The 27,083-nt window shown below is 48.0% G+C and overlaps 1 pseudogene; it reads left to right on the forward strand.

Annotated features, from left to right (window-relative positions):
• Positions 1 to 7,359, forward strand: part of LOC124076174 (E3 ubiquitin-protein ligase RNF213-like) — a 36,261-nt pseudogene extending 28,902 nt beyond the window's left edge.
• Positions 7,360 to 27,083: the final 19,724 nt, after the last annotated feature.

Raw genomic sequence — 27,083 nt, forward strand, 5'->3', positions numbered from 1 at the left:
GAGGGCCATTGCTCAGCCTCCTGATATGCCCCTCTGGCCCCAGTTGTAAGACAGTCATGTCCATCTGTCTCCTGAGCATTGTGTGGCCCTTTCCTTCTCCAGTGGATTGCATCCTCACCTTGTGGAGGGAGACCCCACCTGGATGCTGGGTTCTGCATGGCCTGTGATTCCCTTCACTTTCTGGAGTGTTGTGATCCATGTTTTTTGTTTGTTTGTTTTGTTTTGTTTCACTTGTGCTGGGGATTGAACCCAGGGCTGCCCTACCACTGAGCCACATCCCCAGCCCTAATAGTTATTATTATTAATTTTGAGATAGGGTTTTGCTGAGTTGGTGATGCTAGCCTGGAACTTGTGACCCTCCTACTTTAGCTTCCTGAGCAGTGGCTGCCCATTTTTTTTGGACAGAGGACTCACTTGGGTGATTCCTTTTTTCAGGATAATGTAAATTGTTTAGAAAATTGCTTTATTTTAGTGCCTGCTGGAATGTTACATAATTTTTTTAGCCATCATTGCCAGATCCCAGTGCCGGTGAAGGCAAACATAAAACCAAAATACAGCTTCTGCAATAGCTATCACAACAAACTGTATATACTGATGCATCAATGAATAATAACTCAACAAGTAATGCTCAATCAAGGAGTTCAATTTACTTTGGGAGGAAATGTACATATTGATGGATTCCTCTGCTTTGAACTGCTTGCAGAACTTGACTGGACTATGTATCACTTGTATGCATTGTGAACTATCTGTTGGTGCAGCAAATTGTGGTAGTGCTGGGGCATCTTTGCTGATGGTGTCATCGGTGGTACAATTTTTCCAAAAACAGAGGTGAGGCAAAGAACCTCACCTCCCACTGGTACAAAGGCCAAATTTGGGGGCCAACAGAGGTGAGGCAAAGAACCTCACCCCCCCGACTGGTGCAAAGGCCTATCCACAACTATGGCTGTATGCTGGACCGGTAGTCAGTGACAGATAAGATCCAATTGCAGTGGTACCAACCTAAGACAGGAGACTGAGGCCTTGAAGTCAGCTCATCCAATTACAGGTAAGGACCATATGTAGTATTGGACAACCTAACAGGCACGGTCCCTAAGCCACATTGCTTGTTGTTTAATTAAACAGAAGGGGGTAGAAGTTGAGAGCCACAGCCAGTCAGAATGACACCTGGCATTTGCCAGAGGGAATGTTTGAAAGGTGACACCAAGCGAACCATTGAGATGATGATTTGAGTTAAGCTATATATAATTGCTGTGATGCTGGATTGATTGTATTGTATATTTGACCTTTACTGTTGGGTAATGGGGTGCTTTTGCTGCCTTGGGTGCCTGCTATTTGGAGTTCACTTGTGCTACTTTGGAGTTCTCATGGGGATTCCCAGAGAGTTTCCATTGGTTGGGGAAGTGCCAGAGGAGGGATTTCCGGTGTGGGGTTTTTCTGGAAACACTGCATTGGGTGGCATTGGCGGAAAAGCACGCGTGCAGTGCCGGTGAGAACTGAAATAAAGTAGTTTCTCTTTGAACCTACAAGGCTTTGTGGCAGCTCGGTTATTCATGCCCAGCCAGACTGCGGCAACAAAACTCTCTTGGATGAGGAGCAGAGCATCCAGTGTGGGATTCCATGGAGGTAGGGCCAAAAGATGAGTGACTGTCTTTAAGTAGCTGCACACGCAACATGAAACAAGAAGAGAACAAGCTCTGCAGTCTGAAGGAGTGGGTGGGGAGAGAAGCTGCAAACCAGGATGTGCTCCAGGAGGCTGGCACCTTCAGGTACTATGAGCAGTGGGCAGTGCAGGGACCTGCTATACCGTCTCAGGGGAAGGAGCACACCAGGTGTATTTTTCTCTACCTGAGGAGGACAGAGCTATGTTTTTGCTCCAAGATTCCAAAACAGACCTGGATGGTGGTCATGTGTGGTTGTTGGCCATGCAGGTTGTGGTCCTGGGGTGTTTATTGACCACCTGGAGTTGGTCATGGAAGATTGTTGGCCACCTGAATGGTGGTCATGGGGATTGTTGGCTTCCTTTCTGTGCTTTTGTGTGCTTTACTTTGTTTCATTATAGAGAACTTAAAAAAAATATTGTTCTCATAGGATGTTGGCCAGAATGTCATAAATAGCAGGCAGGGTTGCCATTCATGGTTATTAAAATTGAGATGGTGATGTGCAGATAATTAACAGAAATTATCTTCTCAGGCCTACTGCTTGAAGTAACAGAAAGTACAAAAATAGGACCCAGGAGTGTCATTTATTATCCGTGATCCTTTTTCTACAAAACTGTAACCTTTTTTTCAGACTTGAGACAACCTTTAAAGAGCCTTGCTATGGGGACAGGAGGTTTGCTCAAGGTCTCAGATGGAGAGTCTAAGGGTCTGAAACTACCTGTTGGCAGGGTGATATTAGGCCAATGAGGTCCTCCAAGGTCCCTCCAGTTCAGCTCTTCTGACCCCATGGCTCCAGGTCTGCTGCCTCACGTGGTTCACAGGGGGAATGTGGGTGATGGCAGAGTCCTGGGTGGCCAGGGCCCATGGGTGCTTGCTTCCTCAACACAGGAGCTTTACCATTTTGAGTTCTCTCTGCAGTGCTCCTTGACTTCTTTCCTAGTTACACCTTCCGAAGGAAGTTTGTGAGCCCAGAAACTGAATATGTTTTTGTCTCCCTGGATGGTCTCCCTTTCCTAGCACATGTCCAAGCCATGTTCCCATCGCCCCTTTGTCACTGTTGCTCTGGTCTTACTGGGTTTGCCAGCCTCCCTTTTCACTGCCCCATGGTCCACAGCACCTAAGACCAGTTTCTTCTCCATGGTCACCAGCAACACCCAAGAACAACTGGACCTGTTTGCACTGTGCCTTCAATGCCCATATCTGGGGCTGGCAGACCCTTGGGAAACTGCTGCTCTGTCACAGGATGTTGTGACACTTCACCAGCACTGTGTGTCTCAGACTTAATGTCACATACCCTTGGGGCTAGATAGCTGGCCTCCTTGGAATCCTTTCTGGCAGAAGTCTTCTGGTTTTTAGTTCATCATGTTATATAGCCTGTTGCCTTCATTTGATTTTTAATTCTCAAAGTGTTTCAAATTTGGTCTCCTGGAGACCCTCTGTGGTGACTGCATTACTCTGGAGCACTTTTCAGGGCTCTCAGCTGCTCCAACCCAGGGCCTTTTCACTGCCTCCCCTACATCCTCTGTGCATGTTCTAGCCTGGAGTCTTAAGACAAGGGATGTCGTTGACTAATGGGATGTTTGTTTTCTCAGTAGATATTTTTAAATTCACTGTAGAATCCTTTTTATTGTATACTCAGAAAAAATTTCCCTACAAAGGGCTTCACTTTCTTTTTCAACATAAATATTTATTAATTCTATCCTTTACCACAAGAAATTGTGGCATTTTTCATTATGTAAAAATATATCATTTTAGCATGAACGTGAGATGTAGCTAATTCAATCAATTAAGCACTGTCAGTCTAAAGTACTCAGGGTTAGTTACAGAAACACCTTTAAGAAAAGCCAAATTCTAGATAAACATATTTTCTTTTTTTTATTTTTTATTGTTGGTTGTTCAAAACATTACATAGTTCTTGATATATCATATTTCACACTTTGATTCAAGTGGGTTATGAGCTCCCATTTTTACCCCATATACAGATTGCAGAATCACATCAGTTACACATCCATTGATTTACATATTGCCATACTAGTGTCTGTTGTGTTCTGCTGCCTTTCCTATCCTCTACTATCCCCCCTCCCCTCCCCTCCCCTCCCCTCTTCTCTCTCTGCCCCCTCTACTGACATTCATTTGTCCCCCTTGTATTATTTTTCCCTTTCTCCTCACTTCCTTTTGTATGTACTTTTGTATAACCCTGAGGGTCTCCTTCCATTTCCATGCAATTTCCCTTCTCTCTCCCTTTCCCTCCCACCTCTCATCCCTGTTTAATGTTAACCTTCTTCTCATGCTCTTCGTCCCTACTCTGTTCTTAGTTACTCTCCTTATATCAAAGAAGATATTTGGCATTTGTTTTTTAGGGATTGGCTGGCTTCACTTAGCATAATCTGCTCTAATGCCATCCATTTCCCTGTAAATTCTATGATTTTGTCATTTTTTAATGCAGAGTAATACTCCATTGTGTATAAATGCCACATTTTTTTTATCCATTCATCTATTGAAGGGCATCTAGGTTGGTTCCACAGTCTTGCTATTGTGAATTGTGCTGCTATGAACATCAATGTAGCGGTGTCCCTGTAGCATGCTCTTTTTAGGTCTTTAGGGAATAGACCAAGAAGGGGAATAGCTGGGTCAAATGGTGGTTCCATTCCCAGCTTTCCAAGAAATCTCCATACTGCTTTCCAAATTGGCTGCACCAATTTGCAGTCCCACCAGCAATGTACAAGTGTACCCTTTTCCCCACATCCTCACCAGCACTTGTTGTTGTTTCACTTCATAATGGCTGCCAATCTAACTGGAGTGAGATGGTATCTTAGGGTGGTTTTGATTTGCATTTCTCTGACTGCTAGAGATGGTGAGCATTTTTTCATGTACTTGTTGATTGATTGTATGTCCTCCTCTGAGAAGTGTCTGTTCAGGTCCTTGGCCCATTTGTTAATTGGGTTGTTTGTTCTCTTCTTGTCTAATTTTTTGAGTTCTTTGTATACTCTGGATATTTCTTATTTAACTTTGTCTGTATCAAATTCAGTTTGGTCTCTTCATCTTTATTGTATTTTATCTATAGCTACATTTTTTTCTTAAAATATTTATTTATTTTTTTTTAGTGAAGTTGGTCCTTATTCGATTTGTTTTTAGAAATTTGTAGGCTTGTTCTGAAAAAAATTTTATAAAATGCAACAAATATTTCTTCACCTTTTCAAGGCACTAGTTACTATTACTAGATGTAAAATTAAGTTCCATCCATCCTGCTTATAATGTTAAGACAATTGCATTTGTGAGTCTCTTATACTTAAAAGTGATGGAAACTTCAGTTTTTAGCCATGGCTTATAGGCTAGAAAGTTTGTCACAGAGGAAGGAGGTGTCAAGAACAGCACTGGCTGTGATGCTGAGTCACTGTCCCCTGTCCCCTGTCCCACCCCTGCTGCAGACATACCCTTTGGAAGTGGGTCCAAAGCACAGTCACCCCTCTGCTGTCCAGCATGATCTCTCTCATGGAGCTTCTGATAGGACCAGACTCACCAGCCTGGGCAGCTGTGGATGTATATTTTTAGTAACAATAAGCTGTTGAACATTCTGCTTGTGATGAATAATATAAGGTGAATTAAAATCCACACAGCACCCTCAGCTGCTCTCCTGGGCTTGAGAACATAGATGCTTCTTTCCAAGGAACGTTTCACCAGCTCCTTCTGCAGCCTAGAGGTTGTGGCATCCTGGGAGGACTTTGTCCTGTCTCCTCTATCCTCATTTTCTCCTCTCAGGGCACCTATGATAGTTCAGAAAGTCATGTTGGATTCTGTGTGCAGTGGGGACACTGCCCTTTGGAAAGAATATGTCCTTGATCACACTCATGTTCCATTATACTGTTCCCTATTGTGTGGGGCCTCCCCAAGCTTTCTGTTCAGATTGCAAGGACTTCAATTCTGGAATGTAGGCCAATAAGATGCAGGAGAGAGACAGGCACAGGCCCTAAAGACCTGGTTCTGCCTGAGGCTTTGGGCCCCTCCTAGGCCCTGCATAGGTGGCCTGCCTTCATTCTGTCTGTAAACAGGGGTTATGAGGTAGCCCTCCAGTTCTTTTTCAGCAGGATCCCTGGCCATAAAAGGAGACAGAAACTGTCTGTGCAGCCTTGTTTTATTTTTATATGTTGCAGGGGATGGAACCCAGGCCTTGCACATGCCAAGAAAGCACTCTACCATGGAGCCACCCCTGGCACACAGCACCTTCACCTCTTGTTCACTTCACCTAACTGCAGATCCAAGAGTGAGATGTTTACCATCATGGGGCAGAACCATATGAGCCTTCCTGAAGGTGCTTGTAACAGTGTCCCCTTCAGCTGGATAATCAGGGACTATCTGGAAGAGCTCTGGGTCAAGGCCCAGTATATCACAGATGTAAAAAGTGAGCATTGCTCAAGATTGGCCTGATGCAGACTTTACCCACAAAGACACTGCCTGACCATTAGCGGGCAGACAGCAGCTATCACCTAGTAAATTCTGGGACTTGTAGTTTTTACACTTTGCATGTGGAATAGGCTCAAGTTCATGTCCTGCCTTCATTCTGAAATTTCTTCTGAAGGAGTGAAAGTTTCTGGGAGGTTAGAAGCCTTTAAGTCACACCATCACGGGAGCCTGTGAGGTGATTTAATGGTGCACTGACCAGCAGTATGGTCAAATGGAGCATGTTCCATCAGGGACAGGGCTTGCTACCTGCTGCAAGTTGAGCATTCCAATCCTGAGGCTCAGACCCAGGAAAGGTCGCCTTTAAGCTTTCTCAGCAAATACTAGCAATGAAAGGAGAGTGTCCCCTTCTTCCATGCTAAGCCATTGGTCTCTCCTGAGTCACACAAGCTAGAGAGTGTGTGCTCTGCTCTCACATGCTGGGGGCTGAGTTTGACCATGATCATTCTAGAAAAGCCAGTGAAGTGCTGTGTTTTTGGAAGTCATCTTTCACATACATGTGAAAGCATCTTTTCAAAATTTACTTAGAGAACCATATATTCCAAGTGAACTTGTTTTCTTGGGTCTGTATTCTGCTGCTTGTCCTAAACCAATGTGTAGTAGTCTGTTTCCTGCTGAGAGGGTGTTTCTTCATCTGGAGCAATGCCTTACAGAACCCTGTTGGTCCAGCAGAGTGTGCAGCTGGGAGCAAACTCCCCATCTGCTGGAAGGCAAATCTCTCTGATTGGCATAGTCTTTGACCCCAGCCCTGATGAGCAGCCCACTTGGTTCCGATTTCCTGGGAACGCAGGGTTATTGGGGCCCCATTACAGCAAACAGACATACAGCACAATACTTAGACTCCCTCGTATGTTTTTTTTCCTGTTGGGGCTAGTGTGGCCTAAATTGAACGTTGATCCTGCTTTCCTTTCTGTGTCCCCTAGTTTATACATCTACCACTCTCTAGTCCCATAAGGCAGCCAGTGTCACTTTGTCTCTGAGTCACCCCCAGGTGCTACACTAGCCTGTGGCTCCTTCCTAGGGAGCAAGCTTTTCTTAGCTTATGGCTTTAATTGTCTCAATCCATTCTGGCTTTCTCCCTAAAGGACAGTCAGATAAGTCAGTAGAAATCTTCCAGCAGACTACCCTGGGCATGTTTCTTGCACAGCTCCCTAGGGATCTACAGCAGGACCTGGTTCAGTGCTATTTAAGGAGTTCCTGATCTTGACTATGAGAGTGTCTACCTGGGAGGAGCTAAAGGCAGGTACCTACTCAAGATCATGTGTGGAAATTTCATGGTATGGACTGGGAGCAAACATGGGAACTCAGCTTCTGAGAGCTAATGCTGCTGTGTGGGAGAACAGAATGAAGCCATGCAGGATGCTAGGCTCAGAATGTCCCCTGAGCAGCTCAGAACACATGACCAGTCCTTGTCCCTCCCCAAAGCCTCCAGAAATGGGGCATACTAGTACCTTAAGAAGCTCTCCAGGCTCCTTATAACACTCTCTTGAAATTGTTGAGTTTCTCTTGACAAAATTGTTGAGTTTCTCTTGACAAAATTAATTAGCTACACATGTAGCTAACCTCTTAAGGTAAAAATAATAAGTGAAACTCAGTGGAATGGTTGACACTTTTTGTTTCTGGAGCTGGGGAGGAAACCAAGAGCCTCAGACATGCTAGACAAGGCTGACTGCAGAGCTGCAGCCAAGCCTGAGGTGGAAACTCAGCTGCCTGGCAGTCACATGCAGCACAGAAAAAGAAGGTAAAGAATGTGAGAGAACATACTCTAGCCAGCATAATGAAATGTTAGCAAGGTGTTTCAGGGACTGAGCAGAATATATCTTATTTTTAAAATGGGTAGATATTATTATTCAGCTGTACAGGGCATAGTTGTGCAGGCTTCTAGAAGGCTTTGCTCACATGCTCAGCCCCACCAGTCAATCAAGAGAAGATAAACAGTCTTCAGATGCCAGTTGTGCCTGCTCATCTGGCAAAACTGAGTTTTCCAAAAGAAGGGCAGGCTTACAGTCTTCCTGGGCAGGTGCAGAGCAGTGGTCACATGGCATGGTGGTTGGGAAACCTGCTCCCTGCAGCTGCTCACCATACCGTGAGTATCAGCCAAGTCCAGGCAGGTGCTCACAGCAAGGCTTTTGATATTTGTTTCTGATCAAGAAGAATTAGAAACAATTTATGTGTCCAAATAAATGAAGGAGGGACATATTAAAGTAGGACAATTTTAAAATAGTTGTTTGCAACCATTGAAAACAATATTTTCACAGAAAATGAGTGATAGAGGTATTCTTATAATCTAATCCTGAGTGGAAAAAAATCAGGAACAGAGTGATTCTGATTTGAGGATGATTCTGAGTAAAGACACAGCTAGGAAAATGGCTAGAGGCTGTATTGAAAAGCAAGTCAGGAGATAGGAAGTCTGGCTTGTAATTTTCTTTCTCGTGATTTTTGAATAGTTCTGATTTCCCATAGGAAAACATATTTTTATGATTTAAAAATACGTATTGAAAGATTTTCAAAACCCAAATTTCTGCAGACGGTCCTGTGGCCCTGTGTCTGTGAGCTTTGAGCAGCCTCAGGGAGGCCTGAGGATGGGCTCTGCTTGCTGTGGATGCACCTTGCCTATCGGCATTTCTGGACCCGGCTGCACAAATTCTCCAGAATAGTGACCATCCACCTGCATGTTCTGCAGAGCCTCACTGAAGCTGCACAAAAGCATAACATGGTTGGCAATGAGTTGGGAGGGAGGCGCAGGCCCTGGTCTGTCCGCAGGAGCACAAGAAAAGACACTTCAGGGGCATGTGCATCAGCATAGCTGATTTTGGGAACAGCTGGCTAGTGCTTCCTGTATCCCAAGACCCAAAGGAGCAGGTTAAGAACCTAGAATGCAAGGACACACTGCCCCTGCCAGAAGCTCTGGCCTAAGGAAACCACAGCCAATGAAACAGGTGGGTGGAGAAGCAGGGGCCCTGTAGGGTCACATGATTGCTCTGCTCTTCTCAGACACTAGATGTGTTTGCTGCAATGACTTGTGCTGAAATTCTGACAAGAGACAAGAGACACCCTAAAGCCAAGTCCCCAGGCCTGGATGCAGCTGGGAAAGAAGCTGTTCATACCACTGGAGCTTGTCTGCTCAGATTGGTACTTTCAAGATAACAAGAGCACAGCCAGAGCTGTCACTGAAGAGGTCAGGTGAGACCCAGAGCCCAGCTCACCCTGTCATTCTTGGCCTGTGCTCATCAGTGGAATCCAGGTCCTGGTACAGTTGGCAGGAGGGTAAGCAGGTGCTCCTGCCATGGGAGGGGCTTTTTGTGCACTCACTCTGCCCTTGATGAACCATGTCAAGTGCCAGGCATCTTGTTAGGTGCTGGAGAAACAGGAAAACCACATGCAGGATGGCCATGGTGCCCCAGGGCCACAGACAGGCAGGTAGGTTATTAAGCTGCACTTTGAGAACCACTTTGGTGGCAGGGAGCTATGAGAACAGACAGGGGCAGGCAGGGCAAGCAGAGCGGCAGGCCTTCAGGGTTGGGGAGGGTCCTAACCTGTGCTGGGCCATGAGGGTCAAGAGGGACTCACCGTGTGCAGGATTATGAGAGAGTGGGCACAGTGGCAGTACCTCACATGCTGAGGTAGCAAAGTGAGACTCCAAGTCCTGCCTGCATGGAGATCTGGGGGAGTGCTGAGGACAGGGCTGGTGGATAACCTTTCCTGTCAGCTCATCCTCCTGTGCTGCCTCACACCTGCCTTCTCATCCCCTCCTACTGCCTCAGAGTCCTCTGTTGGAGCAGAGTGTATAACACCCTCTTTTGACAGAACCCAGTGGAATCAGGTTTTCTCCATTGCACTCTTTGTGGAGCACATGCTTCTGGGGACCGAGAGCCAGATTCCTGAGCTGTGTCAGCTTGTGACCATGTATGTCTTTCACTAGACAATGTGAGCACTGGGCACTTCTCTTGGTGGAATGCAGAGTTTGGGAGCCCACTCTGCCCTCACCTGCAGGTCAGTGCTGGGCCCTCATCCAGTCCCATGGGGGAATGTGGCTCATCAGCCGGCCATTGCATAGCTAAGCTCAGTTCAAGAATTTGCCCTCCCTGATAGCTGAGTCAGGGCATATTACTTAGGGATAGAAATGACTGTACAGAAAGGGATTTCTTCAAGAACTTGCTTGCAGATGCTTTGCAAGAGCTGAAGGATTAGGCTCCACCAACCTCCAGGATGACCTAGAGCAAGCCAGTAGCCTAGCCCTTGGGGGCAAAGTCACCACCATACTCGGCAGGATGACAGTGGTGTAAGAGAGTGCCACTGGAGCTGGGACATCAAAATACATGCTATCCATGGGACCATGGAAACAGGAAACTACTGAGCCTCTGCTCCCAACACCAGATAAAGCCAATGATAGCACAACCTTTGCCCCTCAGAGAAAGCCACCATCTCTGTAGCCAGGCTAACCAGTAACAATGGTCACTCAGCACAACAAGGTTCCCACCTCTTTCACCCCATGACCTAGGCTAGGGTAATTGTTTCATGATCTCATCCCATGGGTGGAATGCCATTGCCCTCCAAAGTGCCCACTGTCCGGGTGTATGAGAAAGGCATCCACCTTCCAGCTGCTGGTCTTTGAAGCCTGTTCTTGCTGTCATAGACTGGAGAGAAAAAGAAGGGAGTGGCAATGCCAGGGATGGAACCAAGGGCCTGATGTATGCTAGGCTGGCTTCCTGCCACTGAGCCTTACCTCAGCTCCTGCACACAGTGCCATTTAAACACAGTCCAGCAAGCACACTTTTGCACACACACACACACACAAACACACACACACACACACACATACACAGAGAGACCAGCTCATATTTCATGGCTCTAAACTAAGTACCTTGGCCTCATCTAGTTGAAAGGCATCGAGAAACTGCTTGCAGAGTGTGCTTATGTACCATGAATCATAGAGGGTTTTATTTTTCCCTTGAGAAAAAGCAAAAACAAGTTTTATTACTCTGCTAGCAAAAATGAAAAACAAGGGACTCCTGTCCCAGAGGCATCCTTGACCACTTTCTCACATGGCCTGGACACAGTTCTCTCCAAATTTTACTGTCCCATGCAGCACCCTCAGACCTCTGGGGATGTACTGGCCACTCATCCAGGTCCAGTGTGGTCTCTGGTGGTCAGGTAGCCTGCTAGCTGACAGATGGGTCTTCTGGTCCTGAGAGCAAGCATTTGGATGTTTATAGATGGTGGGAAACTTTTTCCCCAATGAAATTACTTCAAAAACTTCGTGGGTTTCTGGATCACTTTCTTCAAGTCAGATCCCTGTGCAAATAATCACAGCCACAGATGGTACCCAGTTAGTTTACAAACTTAAAGTCTGTGCTGTACACTGGCCTCTGCTCTGTGTGTCCCCTCCAGCTACAGAGAAGACACAGGGCCATTCATTGGCTACCTGATGCCTGGGAAGGGTGCTGTCATGCATTGATCTTTGCTACAAGTTTCTCTTCTCTGGCTGGAAGGTGAGGGATGCCTGGGAACTCCAGTCAAACCTCCTGCAGGCAGCCACTTCAGAACTCCCTCCTACAGTTAGCCTATACATCCTGGGTATTGGTAAAAGCTGAAAATAGCCAGCATGTGATGGGTATTTGAGTCTTCTTGTCAGCTCTGACGGGAGAGTTAGACATTGCACACAGAGGTAGCTGTTAGGCAGGTAGGCCAGCTGCAGAGAAAGATGCTAGGGAGACCAATTCTTGTGGCTCATGCATATTTTCTTTAGGTAACAGGGAACTGGCTTTCCCTTCTGTCGTATCCCTAATGTTCCCAACTACCACCCCACCACTGGGCCACTGATGCTTTTTTAAAAAAATGTGCTAAAATACACATTACACCAAATGCACCGTGTAACCACTTTTAAATGTATGGTCAGTGGCTTCAAGCATAGTGGTGTTACACAGCCACCAGATCCTGCTCCAGAGTGTCCTCACCTTCCGCACCCAACAAGGACTCCCCAGCCCCACTCCAGCCCCTGGAGATCCCTGCTCTACTTTCTGTCACTCTGACTGCCTCAGGTACCTCACATAAGTGGAATAGCTCAGCATTTGTCTGGCTTGTGTCACCTAGCATGATGTTTTCAAGGTTCATCTATATGGTGACATGTGTCAGCATTCAACTTTCTTATAGCTAAATAATTAATGCTACTATATTGGTGGATACTGAGTCTGTCCACTTATCTGTTAATGGACACTCAGGCTGCTTCCACCTTCTGCATCTTCTGGCTGTTATGATTGCTGTGAACTTTGGTGTTCATCAACATTTGAGATCTGCTTTAATTCTTTTGGATATATACCTAGAAGGTGACTCACTGTATCAATTTATTAAATTCCTCTCTCTCTTTTTTGGGGGGGTAGGTGCTGGAGATTGAATGCAGGGGTGCTCCACCACTGAGCTACATTTCAGCCCCTTTTTAAATTTTGAGTCAGGATTTGGCTAAGTTGCTGAGACCAGCCTTGAACATGTGATTCTCCTGCCTCAGCCTTCTTTGTTGCTGGGTATGTGCCACCTTGCCTGGTTCAGAATTTTGTTTTGTTTTGTTTTGTTTTTTAAATAAGGAACATTTAGCTTATTTTGAATACATTTATTTATTTATTAATTTTAATGTGGTGTTGAGGATAGAACCCAGTGCTTCACACATACTAGGCAAGTGATCTACCACTGAGCTACTAACCTGGTCCTCAGAGTGTGACTTGCCATAATAGCTAGTTATGTTGAGCACCTTTTCTTGTGCTTTTTGGGTATTTATGTATCTTTGAAGAAATGGCTAAGTCTTTTGTCCATTGCTGAGTTTGTTTGTTAATTAGCAAATCAAATTTATCAGGATAATTAACACACATCATTTCCAAGTATGATAAATTCTTGGAATTCAAGGATAGCTCAAAAATATATATAAATATCATCAGTTGTATAAGCTAAACAATAAGCTCTAAATGGTAATTTCAATAGGTATAGAGAACATTTGACAAAATGTATGATTTAGAAAAAATATAACCTCAGCAAAGTAGAAATAGGGAACAGTCTTTACTTGTATAATGCCCAGGGGACTACTTCCTATAGGAACATCTGTACTAACATTGATACCACAGGTTACCAGTGACAAGTTCTGCTTCCTCAAATGTTGAAGTTTGAACATTAGAGAAACATGCAGAGGCAAGTGTATAGAGCAGGGTTTATTTAAAAAAGGGATAACATAGACTTCTCCCAGGAGGGACAAAGGGGGCCATAGCAGGTATCCTGGTATCCCAAGAAGTGAGGGTGTTCTGCCTTTTTATATGTCCTAGGCTTCCTTTGTTCTCCAGCTCTCTTCTCCCTTATCTCTCTCCTTCCTGTGTAAGTGACAAGGCTCAGAAGATGGATGGCCAAAAGATGAGATGCAGATGGGCTGGGGGAGCCAAAGCAGAGTGATTTAGGCAGGAAGAGAGCTTAATTAAAACTCCCTATAGGGAGGGACCATCCCTAGGACCAGTTACCTTAGCAACAGGTTGGTACAGGGAAGGTTATGTTGATAAGGGTGGAGGAAGTGTTCTGAAGGAATTAACATTTCAATACCTCCATTCTCTGGATTGACCCTTGCCTATCTGAGTGTCTAATTCTGGCTTCAATATTATATCTGACCACAAACTCTCAGAAACAGCCATTAAATCATTAAATTCACTATCCTGCATTGCTGAAGATGTGCATTTCTAAATAAATGTCCTGGAGACACTTTGATTTATTTTGTGGTGCTTAGGTGGAACTCAGAGCTTCATTCATGCCAGCATTCCCCAGCCGAACTTCCTGTTTTTACTGAAGCAGACGTATGCTAGAGTATTAGTACAGCACTGAAAATCACTTTCAGAATTGTGAAAACCCAAATACATATTACATACCCATTATTGGAAACAGGTATCTGAATTTTCATGGGTGCTGCCATACAGTGGTTATGCCAGTGATCTGCAGGGTGTTTACACAGGCACAGAAAACCTCAGAGAAGCTTAGGAATGTGATTACCTGGGAGCCAAGGGGGAACTTGACCAGAAAGGGCAGCCTGTGTTGCCACAGCTGGATTTATATGTGCTGTTGCTTTAAAACATGATCTAACCAGGGGTGGCAGCACACACCTAAAGTCCCAGCTCCTCAGGAGACTGAGGCAGGAAGATGGCTTGAGTCCAGGAGTGTGAGAACAGCTTAGACAACACAGCAGTAAATAAGTAAATAAATAAAATAAGACCTAAAGCCAATATTAAAAAATGCAGAGGTCTCTCAGAGCTTAATGGTATATAGGTTTCTTTGTTTCCTTTTCTCCTTTTTGGTACTGGGGTCCAAACTCAGGACCTGGCATTTTGCCAGGAAAGTACTCTACTACTAAGCCACATCTGCAGCTCACCTTTCATAGAATTTCATTAACAGGTGAGAAGTGTTTGAAAGGGGAAAAATGAAAAGATAAAAGATTAAGGGAATTCTGTGACTATTAGTGGCCAACTCATGGTCTTTACCTCCAAGTATGGTTGTCCGCTTTGTGTGCTCACCTCAGTGACAGGCAGCACACACTCAGACCTGCCCAAGCTGCAAATCTCAGTCCCTTCTTGGATTCCTCCCTTCCCTTCACATCTTGTCTGATGTCATCTTCATATTTTCAGCTTCTTAAATCTTGCTGGAATCTGCCCTCTTTTCTGCCTCCCCTTACCCCCTTCCCTGTCTGTTCTGCCATCTCTGCCTCTGTAGGTTACTAAGGCAAATGGCCATGAGCTCCCCACCCCAAATCTTACTCCTTGATACCCAAGGCTAGGAGTGACTTCTTTAAAAAAAAGTGGGATCATGTCACCATAAGTCCTCTTAACTGGACTTCAGTGTCCTTCCTGTAACCTCAAGGTAAATCAAGTAAACACTTATTGACAGTGGCTTGAAGCTCTTTGTGATCTGTCCCCTGTTTGATATGACCCTGTAGGCTGGGCTCCCACCACTACTATCCTTCCCACACCCTATTCCCCACACCCACAGCCCTCTCAGGTTGGCTTTGCCTCCCTCACATACAGTGCTGTGCCTGGCCAGCTGGCCTTTCCAGGCACATTTCCTCTCCTGGACTAGTCTTCACCTGGCTAGCTCCCAATTCTCTCTTAAGACCTAGTGTAGACTTGCTTCTTTCACTGAGTCCCCTGACCCCACAAGTCAAGGAGTGGCCCCCTGCACCCTTGTCTTGGTCCATTTGAGCTGCTATAGCAGAAATTTTCAGACCAAGTGCCTTATAAACAACAAAAATTTATTTTTCTCAGTTCTGGAGGCTGAAGTCCAAGAGTCCTGCTACATACACATTCTCTAGAACCATCCACCTCCCACACCCCATTTTTATTATTGAATACTCCAGGTCTCTTGGTGATAGCTCCTAAATCACAATTTCTACTACTCTTTGGAGGCCGGATTGTCAACTTAACACACCTAGGAGAATTGATTCCTCTGTTAGCGTGGAGGGCTTACTTGTCTCTTGGCCTTTTCATCAGTAAATTGGTAAGAAACTTAGCTGTAAATTATCCAAAGTGGGGAGGGTCCACTCTAATGGTAGACAAGAGAAACTGATTCTTAGTGAAGCCAAGCAGGCTGGACTGCTGAAGCATACAGATGGCTTTCCACAGGGACCCAAGGGGCATCCTGTGTCCCCATAGGATTATGGTTGCTGCTTAATTAGAATTTCTCCACACAAGCTCCAAAAACCAGAGAGCAAGAAAGGAAAGCCCCCTCTCATTTCCCATGCCCATCACATAAGATGAGCCTATTACAGATTTTACTGTGCCCCCTGGGGGAAATGAACAGACCAGGCTGCAAAGTAGCTCAGGCCAGGGAGATGAATTAAAAGAGAGTTAAGAGCCCTGCACTCATGTGCTGTAGGCAGAGGTTTACCTATATGCTCCAGAGCAGAGGTTGACCTATATGCTCTACCAGGTTATAACCAGCCACCCTCTTCCACTGTGGGGTAGGGTCTTTTGGGTTTGAAACAGTCTCTTTGCCAGAGAAGCCTAAGAAAAGGAGCTGAACTTTAAAAGCTTTCTGGGTTGTTCCCAGTCATTCCAGAAAGCCCTGTCCATCTGAGCCCTCTGTCCTCCATACCCACACCTCCTAACATCATGTGAAAAGTCTACAGAGTCAGTTCATCTTCTGTCCTTGAAGCTGCACGCTGGGGTGCACTCCCCTCCTCCCTCTATGTCTCTAAGTTATCCTGTCCCTGCAAACCCCTATTCTCTCAGATTTCCTAGCTCTGAGGGCATGCCCAACTTATTAGATTATTAGAGGTCTTTTCATAAAGTCAGTGTGGTAACCTCATTGTCATAGCCTCCAGGAGACCCGGTTTTTCTCGTCTCTTCCAGTGTCCACATGATGCTGCCTTCATGCTAGTGCCTTCCAGTGCCTTGTCTTTGAGCCTCCAGAAGCCTATGCAAGTGGTGGAGAAGTCAGAATTAACTTACAAGAAGGCCAGGAGGGAAGGGGCAAGCAGGAGTGAGGCTAACCACCACCCTTAGAACAGCTCCTGGGAAAAGGAGTTGGGGATCCTCACACATACCAGGTCCCAGGTGAGCACCTTTGAACTGAGAGCTCACCTTTGAACTCAATCCCCACCACCATTTTTGGGGAAGGTTATCTTGTCACTTCTTTCAAATCTTTTACCTTGCATATCTTACCCATGGGTGAGGCAGAGAAGGAGGCCATGGGTGGGGTAGAGATGGGAGGTTTGTTTTTGGCAGTGAGAAACAGGGCAGAGAAAATGGAGGCAGGAAGCAGGTGGCCTCAGGTGCCTGCTGGCCTGCATGCCTGGTGGCAGGTGGTGTATGAAGAGAGATGAATGGTTGGCCTCATGGCCTTCCAAGAGTTGCCCTTCCTGGTGGATTTGGTGCAATGGCCATAGAATCCAGGCCTCATGCCCCCAGGTAGATGCCTCATCTCAGGGCAGTAAAGTGGCCTCTCTGCTTCAGCCTGGTCAAAGGGCGAGGCTCCTGTGAGCCACCAATACCCAGAGCCAGAAAAGAAGAGAATTTTCTAAAAACCTGGACCCCTGTGGCAGTTCTACTTTGTGCTGCCCCAAGGACAGCCAATAGTGAGGAGTGAAGATCAGCTTAGCTGACTGTGACTACCCTGTGGCTCTGTAGGTCCTCCTTGTGTGTAGAAATTTGATGCTCTACCATCAAGGTACTCTTGCTCCCAAAAGAGGTCAGGGTGGGTGCTGGGAAGGACCAGAGAGGGCACTTCCAAACCCATGGCAAGAGCATCTGCTGCCAGCAGGACTTTGATGGCTCCTTTCTGGACTCATTTTCACCATCAGGCCATGAGACACAGGACAGATCCCCCACCCAGAGAAGAGCCCCCTTTTTACCCCACCTTCACTGCCTACCCTCCTCTTCTCCACAGTGCCCTACACTGGCCCATCTCCAGGACCATGGTCCAGTGCCAACCTGGCCACTGTGAAAAGTCACAGGGCCTGAACTCAGAGAGCCCTACCCTCACTACCATCCATGAAATGGACAGAATGGCCTCTTTCCATAATCAGGACTGTGGATGAATAGACTTTGGTCCAGGAGGGTGCTGAGGTTGATGGTCATCCTGGCCACTGCCCTTGGACCCCATGGCCCCAAAGCCAAAGGGTAAACTCATATTGACCTGGATGCTAGTCTTGAGAGCAGCAGACTGCTCCTGGGCATGGAAACCCAGGCCATAGGAACATATACATAGGCCTGAAGGCAGCAGCAAAGGGGAGAGGAAAAAGAAGATTGCCATAAAATGAAAGGAAGAAGAGGGTGAAGTGTTGTGAGCATGCTAATTAGGCTGCTGGGCCTGTAAAGGAAGAAGGCTTCCTCTGCACCAACCTCACCAATGAAGTCAGGGCACAGAGGGTCTTGAAGTCTGGGCCCTGAGTGCTCTGCAGGTCTGCAGATGGTGAGATTCTGTTAATCCCTCATACTGTGCCCATCTGCAGGCTTCATGGCTTACTGCTAGCCATCCCCACTTCACCAGTTCACCCACCTCTGCCAACTGCCAAGCTTTGGAGTGGCCTGCTACCTTGGTGTCCTCACAGAGCTGCCCTGTGCTGGAGTGGCCAAGAAACTCCTGCAGGTAGATGGGCTGGAGAACAGTGCCCTGCACAATGAGAAGGCAAGGAGGGCTGGACAGCCTGAGCTCAGCCAGAAGGTGCCTGTAATGGCCCTGGGGATGGGAAGGATTGTTCAGCTACCTTCTTTCTGCATACCTCTGTGTGCCTAGATCCTGGCCTGAAGTAAAGCACACCTGGTGTTTTCTGGGTGCCTCCCTCCATGAGGCCCTGGGTAGTGCATCCCAGCCTGTAGCTTACAACCCCTCAGGCTCCTGGACTCCTCCCTCTGCTATGATTAGCTCTACCATCTCCACCATTGTGCTGCTGCCACACTCATATTTGTTATTGTAGATTTTGTTCTCCAGTCACCCCCATGCCATCCCAGCTGCCTGTCCCCCTTGGGTGCTCGCCTAGCTCAGCCTCCAGACCCTGCTCATGGTACTGCCTGTGCTTTGGACTGCTGCTCCTGCCTGTGACTACATCCACACCCTTTCTCACTCCTGCATCTCCCTCCTCTGGCCCTGCAAACTGAACTGGGAAGGTGACATTAACACTATGGATCTTCAATTGGACAGCAAATTCCAAGAGCCAAGACCCCATCTCTCCTTTCCACCAGCTCAGGAGCCTGTGTGGAGCACTCACTCCATCAACATCAGTGGAGGGTGCAGAGGTCCAGACTCTACCCAGGCCAATGTGATACACTCTGGGCTCACCTTCTCCCTTCCAAAGGAAATTATTGAGGTTACCCACACATGCACGATTTCCTATTAGGAGAGGAAGCAGAAGGAATGTAAAAGCTCAGTCCTGGCCATAGCCTGTTGCCAAGGTGGCCCGTGTGCCCTAGCCCACTCCTCTACTTACCAGTGCTGTGTTCCCAGATGAGCTGCTGCCCATCTCAATTCTCGTTTTAAGGTCAGGCCTTAGACACACTTAAGGCTGTCTCAGCAGATGGCTTTGCTTGGGTACAGTATCCATCCAAGATAGAGCCCTTCCCTTTCCTGGCTTGTAACTAGGTTTTTAAGAGAAAGAGGCTCACATAAGCCCTTCAACAAGGAAAGAAGTTTTTTTAAAGTTTTCTACCCATTTTCTAGATTTAGCTTCTGTGGCCTGAAGGAGATGCTTTCCTTCTCTCAGGAGGCTCCAGCACTATCTTGGGAATGGTAACTGGCCTGGACCTTCACCCTACTCTGTGAGGTCAGAGGCAGTGCATGCACTCGCACACATGCACTTCAGACCCTCTGCTGTCAGCACTTGCCCACTGTGCCTGGGGACAGGCACTGGGAAGGAGCCTAAGGGCCAGGAGTCCAAGAGCTTCCTGCTTACACTCAGGACCTCATCAGAGCCTTTAGCCCCTGTGGCTGGCCTGGACCCAAGGGCATGTGTCCCATATTTCTCTAACATACCTTTAATGCTATAGGCCCTGATGAGATACAGCCTTAGCACCAAGCTTCTTTACATCTCTGTGGGCCACAAGATGAGCCTGGAGACATCCATGCATTTAACCTGATGCTGCTGCAGGTGCCAGATTCCAGAACCCTTTTACCAGGTGGGGTCCAGCACATTCTCCTAAACTTCTCACCATTTGTCAGCTCAGTTGGGGTCACAGAGCAGTGGTTTGAGGACAAGATGGCCCTGGGCTGAGGACAAGCCTATGAGCCCCTTGCTGGGGAACCTGGTGTGTACATATTGGTCCCTAGAGGCAGGAGTATAGACAGGAGGATGCAGAGTTCTCAGGAATTCTATACTGAGAATTCCCTGCCTGTACTTCAGAAGCCACTGTGCCCGACACTCAGCTTCTCCTTTACTTCAACCTCCTGCACCTGGGTACCAGGTTTTCTGGAAGATCATTTGGTGTTATCTCTGATGGCAGGATGCTCCACTAGTCCCCAATCAGGAGCTCAGAAGGAGCATTTCTTAGCTGAGGACCCATGCAGGAACACTGGGGGAAAGCACCGAGGAAGACTTATGGCATCAGGAATTCCAGGGTGTGGCTATACCAGGTAGTCAGCACCTAAACTGGTGCTCAGAGGTCAGGGGATCAGCACTCTAATGAGCCAGTTGGCTCAGCTGAGAGGAACTCAGCCTGCAGCTGAGCACATGATGCCCACAGCTCACTTTCACATTCAGTTATGATGAGGGGATGCCAGTCACATGGCAGTATGTGTTCCACAGAAGCCATAAGGTGAAAATCCAATGGAAGCCATGATCAAGAAGATATCTGGCTCAGGAACAGCATTTGCAAAGGCCCTGGCTCAGGTAGGAGTTTGATCAGGCAGCTCAGCCAGATGATGGGGGGTGGGTGGTGTATAAAGCACACAGGAGCCAGTTTGTATCTTAAGCTTTCATATTGCAGACCTCACTGCAGGGACTCAGAAGCCAGTGTTCAGGGCTTTCAGATCTGTCTTTTTGGGCAGCAGCTCCCTGTGTACTACCAGGCCCTTGGGCCTTTGGCAGGAGTTGGGGATATGGTCTATACATGCCTTCCTCAGCACAGCCCTGGAGACTGCTGAGAGATGGGGCAGAGGGACCAGAATCCTCCCCTCTCTTTCTGCTAGTTCTGATCTCCCAACTTCTGGGCCTGTTGCCTGTACTGTGTGGATGGAGGCAACCACCAAGCACATTCTTTTGAAAGTGGGCTTCAGCCCTGCCTGGGCCTGATTGCAAGTGTGCAGAATGACCTCTAGGTGGCAACAGCAGCCTGAATACCACCATGGCTGTGTTCCTGGGGCAGCTTTGCAAAGAGGTGGTGGATGAGTGGGCTTGTGGGTGTCCACTAGCAAAAGCCTCGCTCTCTCCCATCCAGGATGTTGCTGAAGTCTTAGGCTCATGGGCTGTCTAACCTGAGTATGTCCCCATCCCCAAAAGGCCTTTTCTCTTCCATTCTTTTGCAGTGGCCTAATGAGAAAAAATTCAGGAGATTATTTCAGAGGCCCTCAGACCCAGAATTCTGGATTTTGCTATCACAGACCTGCTGGGCAGGTCTCTGTCCTCTTCTCAGCTTACCAATGAGTGGCCCCTGTTCTTGTAGCTGAGGTGTCAGCCACATGAAAAGTACTTTGTCCACCTATAAATAGACAGGGTCATGTGCCTTGAGCTGAAGAAGAGCCCACCAAGTCCTGAACTCACAAATCAGAGAAAAGCCCCTTGCATCCAGAAGCCCATGTCCCTGTACCTCCTGGGATGGGTATGGGTCCTGCAGGCCTGGCATTTTCTTTCTGGGCCCTTTGGCCTCTCAGCCCTCCTAGATAATATGAGAGATGGTCTTGGAGTTTAGTCTCCCTCCTACTGCTTGGTGGACACCTGGTCATAGATACTGCTGCTTTGCCACTGCTAGGTGCAAGTATTCCTGCCACACTGGGCTACTGCCTGCCAGATGCTCACTGCCCACCTCACCTATTTCCCCAGTGAAGCAGAAGCCATTTGAGGATTAGCTGCTGCTGTCCATGAGTCATGTGATCCCAAAGCTAAGCTAAATCCATCTGAGCCAGGATCATGTGGGCTTCTTGAGGCCATGGTCCCAGTCGGGATTGTGCCCTGTTCCATATCCCTTCTCCCCAGGGTCTTTCCCAGTCTCCACCTGTGACACACAAGCCCTCTTTCACTCTTATCTCCTTGCTGAACTTTCTATAAATGGCAGGAGTCACAGTTGGAATGACAGTCTTTGGGAGTCTGCAAAAGAGAGTTGAGTGAAGTCTTCAGACTTCACTCATGTGGAGAGCTGCTCATATAGGGAGGACCCTAGGACCCTCTTCATCTGTTTCAGAGCCTCAACACTGAGGTTCTTGGCATTCTTGTCACCCACACACCAGTGGCTGTTGTTCGTAATATCTGGAAATCTGGGCCTGAGGTGTGAGGGTATCACAGACCTTTGGTCAGGAAAGTTGTGTCCAGAAGTCTGGCTCTGAATCGCCATCACATCTTACCAAGCTCTGTCTCCTTCAGGGTGACATCTGCTCTTGAGAAAACATTTGCAGGACTCTGGGTCACTTCAGGCCATCTGCACAAGTGCAGGAGAGGTGAGCACTAGGGGAGGCTCAGGCTGCTCACAGGTGGCTGCTTTCAGTGGCCAGCCTATTTCTGCTGCAGTGTTGTGGCTATGAACTGGCCAGGAATACAGGAGAGGTCTCTAAAGGGGGAGGAGAGTGAGACAGACTCCTGGATTTTTGGGAACTCTCTGGAAATAACTGACCCCAAGCTTGTCTCCTTGCAGGGTTATCCCAGCTTCTCATGGTCCACTTTACGTTCAAGGGACCCTGCCTTGGGTTTCACAGAAATGACATGGCCTCTGGTAGCTCTTCACAACTAGCTATATCACATTCAGCCTGGCCCTCTTTTCCTCATCTGTGAGGCAGCACAGTAGTTCTGCTCCCAGGTGTCACAACACAGTCCTGTTGTGAGGACTGTAGATGGGTTAGCAAAGCCCAATGGCAGCCTCACCACGAGGCAGGTACTGGATTGTATAGCTGAAGAAATTCAGGCCCAGTATGTTAATAAGCGGCAGCACAGGCTGTGGCAGCACAGGCTGCAGTGACATGCAGTGACAGCCTGGCTTCCAAGCCCTATTTTGGCACTTCTTACTCCCTGAGAGAAGCTGCATGAACACCATAGCTCTTCTGCTCATTCCACTCTTTTGAATAGAATCCTGCTTCCACCTGCTCTGTCTTTTCTTTCAGGGTTCATTTCTAATTTGTGCCCCACCAGCCATAGTGGGCCACAGTGGGTATCCATGCTGGTGTGGTACTTAGGCCTGGACAGCACAAGACATCGAGAGCTGTTCATCCTCTGTGATTATTTCCCTTCTGTTCTCATTTCCTGGTGACTATCCCTAAGCCTTATTAAGCTGCTTTAAGAACTGAGAGATAGGCCACTGGGACTGCCCAGCTTCACAGTTGGAGCTGCCAATCTAAGTGCAGGGTGGGCCTGTCAAGCTCTGGCCAGATGCATCCTCAGGCCTTCCAAGGACCACACAGTGTCTTCTGGGCTATCTCTGGCGTTTTATGGTAGCCCTTTCTCCATGTCATTACCAGGAACCAGAAGGCACAGAGTCCTAAGACAATAATGACAACAGCAGAGGCCCCAGGGCAGGCTTGGAGGCTCACAGGAAAAGCAGGGCCAAGCAGAGTGGAGAGAACTGAGTGCTGTGAGCACTTGGACTGCTGACTTCCCACTCCAACCCCAGGAAAGTAGCTATGAGGACCTCACCAACCAAACCACAGGTAGAGGCCCATCAGAACATAGAGGAGGATCCTGGACATGCCCATTGGAACAACTAGTATGGCCAGTGGAAGCCTATCCTATCCAGCACTGACTGGTAGATGTGGCCACACTGCCCCAATAGGACAGACCTTCCCAGGGCCAGTTCCAGACCAGAAAGTGTATGTGAAGAGGATTTATGTTCATGTGCACAATGGACCCAAAGCTGTGTGAATATCAAAGCTCTCCTGCTCAGTCCATTCTTTGAATATAAACCTGCCTTGACCTGCTCTGTCTTTTCTTTGAGGGTTCATTTTTAACGGGTGCCCCACTAGCCATAGTGAGCCACAGAGGTGGTTCACACTGGTGTGGCCATGCTTCAGTACTCATGAGTCTGTCCTCAGCCTGGAATGAGGCCAAGGCATGGGCTGCCAAGGGTTCAGAGGATGCCAAACAGGAAGCCAAGTGAGACCCCGTACCCACTGCCAGAGAGCTAGGGACACTCCTGCCACCCTCACCCAGAGGAACAGCCTCAAGCCCCATCTCCACTGTGTTGGGAAAAGTATAAACGGCAGCCATACCCCAGAGAAAAAACCCCAACATGGCGCCTAAGCACCTCTTCTTCCTACCTTCTTCTTTTCTGCAGTGGCGCGAAAAGTTCCCGCCAGTGTGAACTCTCCCACCGGCGCCAATTTCAAATCTCGCTGGCGGGGAACCTTAGCCCTAATGACAACTAATTCCTGGGCTCCGGAGCTGATATCTCAAAGAACTTGCCAATAAACGGGTTGCCTGCCATTTATCTAAACCCTACCATCTCCCCCTTAGTTCTATATAAGCACATTGCTTTTTGCAATAAAATTGGAATTCTCCCGGGGAAGTGTCTTTGCGTGGGTAATTCTTTCATTCTGGTGCCGTGACTCGGATACGGGTGAGCTCTTTCCAACAAGAGCCCCGTCCCCCGCTCCTCCGAGACACTCCGCCCTGGTCCGCTCTTTTCAGACTCGGCTGCCTGCACTCAACACTGATCTGGCGTGGTAAGGATCCCCTAACCCTGGCTCGCCAACTCCCTTCAGGCTATCGCTGGATTTGTGACCGTGATCGTCCGGACGCCCGGTGGGGACAGGGAATCTACCCCACTAAGACCTTTACTGGTTGAAGTGGACCCTCTGGTGATCCGTTTCCCTTTGGGGTGTGAGGCTTCTGAGTTTACAAGAGAGGCTCTGTGTTTTTTTCCCTCCTCCGCTGCCGCTGCCGCTGGCTAGAGTTGCTGTTTCCTGCAGGGCTGCTGTGTCTGGCTGAAGCTGCCTCTCTGCTCGGGAAAACTGAACTCCCGGCCTGGAACTGCGTTCTGCCGGAGCCGGAGTTCTGTTTTCATTACTGACTTGTTCCACTGCAGTCGAAAACTTTCCTGACATCAGGTTGCCCGTGGCTCTGACCCCATTGGGTCTCACAGATCGCACTTCACTGGTGATGACCAGGTAGTGCCCTCTGTATTTCCTCGCGACAGCTGGTCATTTTGGGGATACCCACCTGACCCCCGTTCGCCCTGGGGTTCCTGGAAGCCATTCCAGCCTGGGTTTTCTCTTTGTCTCTCTTGCTTACTCTTATTTTCTCTCTCTCTCTCTCTCTCTCTCTCTCTCTCTCTCTCTCTCTCTCTCTCTCTCTTCCATCTTTCCCTGTGACTATGGGCACCTCTTCGTCTATACCTGAAGCCTCACCTCTCAAATGTTTAATAAAAAATCTGGCCACACTCTCCCTCACACCAGACATCAAGCCCAAACTTCTAATCAAATTTTGTACCCAAGATTGGCCTACATATCCACTGGATAATGGCAATCATTGGCCTCCAGAAGGCTCCTTAGATCCAAACCTCCTCCGGGACCTTTTTAACTATTCCCAGCATCTGAAAAAGTGGAAGGAGATTCCCTGCGTTGAAGGTTTTAGCCTTCTCGCACAGGACCCTGCTCGCTGCTCCTCCTGCCCTCCCTCTCAGGTCCTTCTTGCTTGCAAACCCCTCTCTTCCCCTACTTCTACTCCTGATTTCACAGATTCTTCCTCATTTGACCCAGCAGATGAACCCCCACCTTATACCCCAGCCCCATCTGCCCCTTCGCTCCCACTATACCCTCCTCTTCCTCTGCCTGATTCCACAAATACTCAGCCTTCCGTTTCATCCCCCTCCTCTCCACCCTATTCTGCCTGCTCCACCTCCTCCTCCTCCACAGAGATACTCCCTTCCCCTCCCTCTCCTTCCTGTCCACCGCCTGCCTCTTTCAGTCCTCCTGTTACCAGGTCTAAGGGACTCCTTCCCACCCCCAAGACAATCGCACCCCTTCGTGAGGTAGCTGGTCCCGAGGGTGTCATCTGAGTCCACGTGCCCTTCTCCATGTTGGACATTACTCAGCTAGAGAGGAAGTTAGGCTCATTCACCACTGACCCCACCATTATATTCAGGAGTTTCAATGGGTCCTACAAGCAAATAGCCTCACTCATCATGACATCTACATGCTCTTGGCCAATACACTTCTCCCCGAGGAAAGGCGACGGGTCTGGGAGCTAGCCCAAGCCCATGCTGATGAAAATCATAGGACCAATCCTAACCACCCCACGGACCCTCATGCTGTCCCAGAGCAGGATCCCCTATGGGATTACAACACCCCTGAAGGCTTACAGTCTCATGACCTTTTTACATCCTGCCTCTTGGCGGGCCTAAAAAAGGCCACCCACAAGGCTGTTAATTTCCAAAATGTGCAGGAGATCATTCAAAGGAAGGAGGAAACACCTTCAGAATTCCTGGATAGACCAACCAAGGCCCTTCAACAGTACACAAACCTCGACCCAGAAACCCCTGATGGCCGTCATGTCTTAATGACATATTTTCTGGCCCAAAGCTACCCTGACATTAAAGCCAAGCTTAAAAAGCTTGAACAGGGCCCTGCTATTCCTCAGACCGAAATCCTCGCTGTCGCTTTCAGCAACATGATAGAGAAGATGAAAGTGAATGCCATAGGCAGAGGGCTGAAAATGCCAAATTCCAAATGTTGGCCCAGGTCATTCAGAGAAGGTCATCACCACGCCAGCCTAATAAGACAACCCCTGGAGCTTGCTTCAAATGTGGTAAGGAGGGACATTGGGCCAGGGATTTTCCTTCACAGAGGACACCATCCAACCCCTGCCCAAAATGCCATCAAAGGGGACACTGGGGGGCAGACTGCCCAACAACCCGGAAGGGAGGTTGGTCAGCTGCCTGGCAACCCCAGCCTCTCCTGGGCTTGGCAGAGGAGGATTGACAGAGCCCTGGGCCTTCCCTCCCGACTATTACCATCAAGACGCAAGAGCCTAGGGTCACCTTCCTGGTGGATGGAAGCTTCATTACCTTCCTCTTGGATACTGGTGCTGCTTTTTCGGTCTTGAGGGAGTATTGGGGTCCTACCACACCCTCAAAAACTCCTATTGTCAGGGTAGGAGGCAAACAGATTTTCCCTCAAAAAACCACCCCCTTATCATGTTATATGCAGGGATCCCTTTTGTCCTTCACACACTGCTTTCTCGTTATGAGCCATTGCCCCATTCCCCTTCTGAGAAGGGACATACTCTCACTATTGAAAGTCACCATTCACATATCACCCCACACCTCTCCTACCTCTCATTTCCTCATGATGTTCCTAGGGGCAGACACACCTCCTTCACGCACT

The sequence above is a fragment of the Marmota monax genome, unplaced genomic scaffold (assembly GCF_021218885.2).
Source record: "Marmota monax isolate L192 unplaced genomic scaffold, Marmota_monax_Labrador192_F-V1.1 WCK01_AAM20220418_F8-fsc00828, whole genome shotgun sequence".
NCBI lineage: Eukaryota > Metazoa > Chordata > Mammalia > Rodentia > Sciuridae > Marmota > Marmota monax.